The sequence below is a fragment of the Nicotiana attenuata genome, unplaced genomic scaffold (assembly GCF_001879085.1).
Source record: "Nicotiana attenuata strain UT unplaced genomic scaffold, NIATTr2, whole genome shotgun sequence".
Taxonomy (NCBI): Eukaryota; Viridiplantae; Streptophyta; class Magnoliopsida; order Solanales; family Solanaceae; genus Nicotiana; species Nicotiana attenuata.
Genome location: NW_017670645.1, coordinates 184,576 through 191,719, shown reverse-complemented (window position 1 = coordinate 191,719; position 7,144 = coordinate 184,576).

Here is a 7,144-nt window from a genome sequence, read left to right as displayed (position 1 = left end):
TGAGCTATCGAAGGTGATCAAAGTATGACTAACAGTTATGATAGAATCAAAGAAGGCTCTTTATGGACAATGATAAGCAATAAATGATGAACAATAATGAAGATAATAAATGAAAGCAATAATATCAAGAGAATATGTTAGAGAGCAAAGAGAATGTTCTTTTATATTTCGTGCGGAGCAGCTGAAGCAGCCGTGCCCTACAATATGGCAAGGACCCCCTTTATATAGAAAGGGAGGATCCCATCATAGTAGAAACACATTTATTACAAAGATATAGAGATGGGACATCTAGTTCATGTCATGACGCGGGCTCAGACTAGCATGACAAACTTTGTCGGCTCTAGCTGCACTCCTTGGGAACTCCCCTTTTTTCCAATATAGCCATTGGTCTGCATGGCTCCGAGGTCGAGCATCGACGGCCCTCGAAAGTGAACCTCGACCCTAGTCTCGAGCCTTGGGAAGTATGTTCGCGGGGCATCATAATGGCGGGGAAATTGGACCCCCCGATTTTACCGTGCACACTCATTTTCTTCAATTCGCTTACCCTCTCACCTTCACGAATTTACTTATCACTTGCTTGAAATAGAATAATACTTAAAATCTCCAAATAATCTTGTCCTTGAACTGATGTCAAATATATTACGACAAATTCATCGTACAATACTACATGATGTAACATTGTCGTAAAATAAAACTACGGAGCGTAACATCATCGTAATATAATACTGCGGAGCGTAACATCATTGTAATACTGCAGGGGCGTAACAGAAAGATATAGTAAATACAGGAAGTATGAAATCACGAAATAACCAAGTAAATCACCAAAATCAGAATTAAGTTAAATCAATAATATGAAAATGGCACAGTATCACCTTTCGTGCTTTTACTCCCGTCCTCAACATGCAATAATATGAATGAAATGGCATGAATGCTTTTACTCTCGTCCTCACCATGTAATAATATAAATTCGAATAATAAATAATACAGGGAATAATTTAACTTCAAATATGGTGCCATGACATCAAACTTCAACTTCCAAAATATTCAACATCTTTAAAATAAACAATAAATGTGAAACGAATAATCAAAGAAGTAATACTCTAACCTAAGCATGGATAATGTAATTAACGAAACCATATAATACAAAGAAATATTTTCACCCACATGCTTTAACCCAATGACAATGCATAAGTACTCGTCACCTCACATATATGTTGTCCCCACACATAAAATACGTAGCAAATAGACCAACAAGTCATAATCCCTCAAGTCAAGATTAACCACGACACTTACCTCACTCCGCAACCAAATCAATGCTCAACTGCAGCTTTTTCTCTAGAATTAACATCCATTCCAATCAAATCAAACCAAATCTAGTCCAAATAATTCAAAATAAGCATTATAAACTATCCACGAGTGAAAAAATTCAATCTTTAATGTTTTTGAAAAAGGTCACAAACGTCAATCGCGGGCCCGCTTGATCAAAACCCGAGATTCGGACCAAAACCCAATTACACATTCACCCCCGAGCCCGATTATGTGATTATTTTTATAATCCGATCTCAATTGGAGGTCTAAATCTCAATTTCTCAAAATTTCCAATTTCTACCCAAATCCCAAATTTCTACCATAAAAAAGCATAGATTAAAGGTTAAAATCATTAGGTGTTTATGAAAATGTAAGGAAACAAGTTAAAATCTACAAACCTATGATGTTGGAATGAAAACCTCTTCAAAATTGCCTCTAGGCCGAGCTCGAATTTGAAAATGGTGAGAAATGGGAAAATTCCCGATTCTTAGAAGTTTTAAATACTGGGCGTTAGGTGTTCATGCGTTCGCGAGACACCTGACGCGATCGCGAAGCATTGTGGCATAACTAGCCTTTGCGTTCGCGAGATGCTATACGTGTTCGCGATGGATTATCTCCACTGGCCTTCGCGTTCGCAAGCCTGGGCTCGCGTTCTTAAAGGGTGAACCCCCCACTACTTCATTTTTGCAACCAGCTCCTCGAGTTCGCGATGAATGAATTACTCCCTAGCCCAGATTCCCTTTGGTGATCGCAAGAGTACCTTCGCAACCGCTAAACGCAAAATCTTAGACACCAGTAACAGTTGAACCAACAGATCCCTTAAGTCCAAAAATGATGCGTAGCCTATCTGAAACTCACTCGAGCCCATTGGGATCCAAACCAAACATGCAAAATACTGTAATGGCATCGTACAAACTCGCTCGTGTGATCAAAACAAACAATAACACCTAGTACTACGAATCAGACATCAAAATGGGTGAAATTTTCAAAGAAACTCAAGAATTTTAAAATTCACAATCAAGCGTCCGAATCCAATCAAGTCAACTCCATTTTGCACCAAATTTTGCAGACAAGTCTTAAATAGTAAAGTACCTAAACCGAATTACGAACCTGGTAGCCATAAAGTCAACCTACGGTCAAACTTTGGAAATCTTTAAATCTTCAAATTACTAGTCTTCAACAAATCACGTCATATCAAGTTAGAGACTTCCGAATTTATTCCCGGGCATACGCCAAAGTCTAAACACACGATAGGGATGGATCGGAATCTTCAAAATACCGATCGGGGTCGTTTACACAAAAATGTTGACCGTAGTTAACTCAAATCATTTTTAAAGCAACAATTCATATTTTCTTCAATTTTTCATATAAAAACTTTTCGGAAAAAGACATGAACTGTGCACGCCAATTGAGAAATACTAAACAGATCTAATCGAGGTTTTGGAACATGGATATAAGGGCTAGAACTCAAAATGACCTATCGAGTCATCACAAAAGGGAATTGATCAGGGATTGAATCAGGGAGGGGAATCGGGGTGGTGGAAGCGTCGTCAGGACCAGGTGTGCTAGCTCCCAAATTTGTTGTACCTCTTCTCACTGACTCCATCTCATGTTCCATTCAAGCATGTTCGTCATCTCAATTATTGTCCTTTCTTCGCGATCCCCCAGGGTTATGCTACCACAAGAGAAAATTAAAAGTTAGTTTCAAGGATTGCACGAATATAAACACATTGAACAGTTAGTTCACGTATTCAGACAAGCGCATTTCCTTGAGGACCTCTGTTTGCCGGATGTAGGCCTATATCGCGAGCGTTTGGCAAACATTCAGATTTTGACACATTCAAATCCGGAGCAAACGTTAATATCATTGATAGGATATGTGGGTTATAATAAGGCTTCATCATTGATACAAGATGGGGACAATTGTTAATATGATTCTCAAAGGTTTACAAAAGATTGCATTGGCTTATAGATCCGGTCGTAGGGAATGAAAATGTACAAGAAAGGGAAATTAACTAGCAACTTAATAATCCCTAGAGTCTCCTCCCAAGCTTTCTTCTTCCGATTCTTCCTCGGGGTCCTCTTCAACCTCATGCCCATCCTTATCATTGTTGTATTTTGATTACTCCTTTGGATCCTCTTCTGCATCAATTTCTGACTCGATTGTATGTATTCAATCACTTGGTTATCGTCATTCAGAGGGAGGCAGCATGTGGTCAACCGATATGGGAACTACTTGTCAATGCATGGAGGTGATGATGAGAAAGTGGGGTACAATATCGTGGTATATTTGCAGAGCTGCTACTGAATCCTCCAATCTGGTTAGTCCATCTCTAATGGGCCTAACCAACTCGTCATTTTCATTAATCAATACAAAGTACTCAGTCATACACCGGGTATTTTGGCCCATTACCATTGTGATCAATTTGTTCCATTCATCATGGAGCCTCCTCACCCTTGTTATCGGGATCTGCCTTTGTAACCATCCTCATACAAAGTTGTCCTTGACTAGAGAGGCACGTGTTGGATTAGACCAAATTGCCTTAGAACCCTCAGAGGTGCGTACGACTGCATCCCTTCCAGTCCTACCAACTCAATGAAGTGCTTGCTCGGGCTTCTCAAGACTGCTCTACCACTCAACCAGGAAAGTTTCCAATTTATGAATTCTCCACTCAGATAGATCAACATTTCCCTCCAGTCCTCCTGGATATGTGGTGTAGTCCAAAGCCTCATCCTTTCATTATGGCTGTAGATCATGTTACGGATGCCAACAATGTAGTTCACGGTTGCCTCCCTCTGGAAGAAGTGCTCCATAGTCCATATTTGTAGTAACAAATTGCAGCCTCTGAAGAAAACATATCCTCTTGAGCTTAACAGTGCTTGAAATGTTTCTGCCATGACCATGGGAATTAGGGTAACTTGCAAATTTCCTCGGAAGGTCGTTCAAAACAGTGGCAGAAAGTTGATGTTGATTCTCCCCTTTCATTGTAGGAAAACCAACAGTCCCAATAGTGCTAGAGAAAAGGTTAAGGTGCAGAGGCTGTCCCGTGCTTCTTGATCGCACTGGAATTCTTCAAGATGCCACTCATAGCTCTCCCGAAGTCTGAATCTGTCAAATAGCTGGTCCAAATTCACCCATCCATCATCGACATTTCTCAAGTTCCTGTTGCTTGTCCCGGTGCATGGAGGAACCTGTGGCCTGGCATGACAATTGGCAGTATCAATTTTTGCCCGGTGAATGGCAACTTAGTGAAGCTGGTAATCTCCTCTAGTATCGACGTCAAATCACAATCAACAAATTTGAAGACCACCTTAGTTGGGTCCCAAAACTCTACCAACATCCTAGTAAGTACTTTTATGGCTCGGATGCTCATCAGGGTGGTTAGTTCTCCCAGGTGTGTTCTGATCTCATTCCTGTGCTCCCGTTGAATGTTCCTCCATCACTGCTTCAATTTGTGAGGTGCACCCTTGACTATGTTAATCTCGGGGACATTGTGGTTGATTTCCATCTAAAGAGGTGAAAGGTTTAGTAAGTGTTTGCTTCGGATCTTTAGTGTTTTATCTTGATTGGTTCGCCGTTCCAAAGAATGCATGTCGCTGGGTGCATAACCGGTTGACATTATGGTGGCTTTCCTAATTCTGAGTCAATACCAAGTATTGACCCACCTAAGGTTTATACATCATGACTTACGTTTGCTATGAGTAGAGTGTTTCCTAAATTTTGAGTTGGACTGAATAACTGCGAGACAGTATGTCAGTTGGCTTGATAAAGTTATTCTCTGAAACTAAATAGTTTTTAAAAAAGGTTCCGAGGGCTATAAAAGACAACCCTCGCACATCATTTGTGTGTGATTAAGTACGGACAAGACTTGATAGGAAAGATGTGATGACACTATATAAAGAAGTAATAGATAATTGGGGTAAAGAAGTCTTATAATTAAACAGGTAAGCATGTATCAGCATGTTGAAAGTGTAAGCAAGTAAAATAAAGTGAGTAACATGTATTTGCAGGTTAAGCACAATTAAAGCAGAAAATAACAAAACGTCCTCAAAGTTCAAGTCTAGCCTAAGTCTGCTAAGGTCAGAACCTAAGTGTAAATGATTCCCTAGCAGAGTCGCCATATTGTTGCACCCTATTTTGCACTAGTCAAAACAAAATACAACTAATGGTTCTTCTGAAGTATAAAAGAGAGTCGCCACCTAAAATTTTATGGTATATTTGGGTACCTATGGGTTTGTGAGATTATTATCCTAATGGTTTGCTAACCGGTGAGATTTGGGTAAGGGTTCCAGTTATTCTACAGGAAAGGAGTTAGGCACCTCTCAAAATATACCTAAGGTAGCTCCTTAGGCCTAGGCTAGGTTCAGGAAAAGAAATGTCTTTATTCTGCTTAATCTTATGTCTAAACTCTATAAAATATTCTAACTCTTATCTAAGAATTTACTACTTTGAGAAAGTTGTATATATATTTTGAAAAGAGAAGAAATTGTTTGTGAGTTCCTAAAATAGGACATCATGTGTATATTTATTGAATACTAGATATGCTTTTGTCTTTGAGGAAGATCTTTAAAACCTCTTTGTTTTGAAAGAAGTTGAATATATGTTTAAAAGAAAAGGTGGTTACTTATTTGTAACTTAACATAGTAGAGAAAAAATATTTTTTGAAAATATACCTTTGAGGTGAGTATGCTTTATTTGAAAAATTAGTTTCCACGAGAAAGTCTTGTATTTAAACTTGTGCGGTTCATTATTTTGAAAACTCGGTCGTGTTTGAATTTTGCCTTTTGAAGACAACTTCTTGTATTGCTCTTGTGATCTATTTTTCCAAAGAGAGTTTGTTATAACTTTTGAATATGCCATAATTTAAAACCTTTCTGAAAAATCATTAGTAATGACAAGATAAAGTCTTTCATTTTGTTAAGGAAATAAATCGAAATTGATTAGTGATCAAACATTAAAGGAACTGAAACAAGTAGGATTTCTAATTTAGCTTTTACCTATGAGTCATGGTTTGCCTATGTTCCTAGAGATATAAAGCTATCAAAATTATCTAATAATAAAGCTAGTCATTCAGAGATATACATATGAAATAGTAAACATCAACAAATACGATTTAAACTAAATAGGGGAGAGGGGCCGCACTCTTGATATGGTCCAGCAAATGTTCAAGACCAATATAATATGCACGACTAGAGAACTCAACAGGAACGAGGCATCCTGGATCTGGAAATTGGGTTTGAGCTCCAAGTGGGCGCTCAACATGCTCAATTTGAATTCATGCATACAAAGAGAGGAGAATAATTAGTATATACCCATGTGAGGCAGAAATACACAACATCATGGCAAAACACAAGATCTGAGGAATACACTGGAGTCATTTCCTCTTTTTGTGTTAATCCAATGAGGATTAATAAGAGTTAATGACCGAAGTCTTGACATAAATCCCCATTTATGGATATATTTCCCTTTTGAACCCTTAACGCTTCAGAGTTCATGAGGGTCTCACAGACCCCGAGCAGTGCTTCTGTCATGGAGGGGTGACATAACCATAGAGAAGTGTTCACATCTAAATAGCTTCAGTCACTCACTATTAATCTTCCCCATAGGTTTACGAATAAATAAAGGGATCAATATAGTAATTTTACATTTCCAAGGTACAAATAGTAAACGTAAAAGTCATAGTAAACCCTTTAATGTTTGATAATGAACGCACCCCTACTTTTATGCTTTCCCCTACTGTTATTGTGACTTATAACTACCTTGTACCTCATGTCAATGACTTGTATAACCATTGATAAATCTCCTTGCGTGTCAAAAAACAATGGTACGATCAAG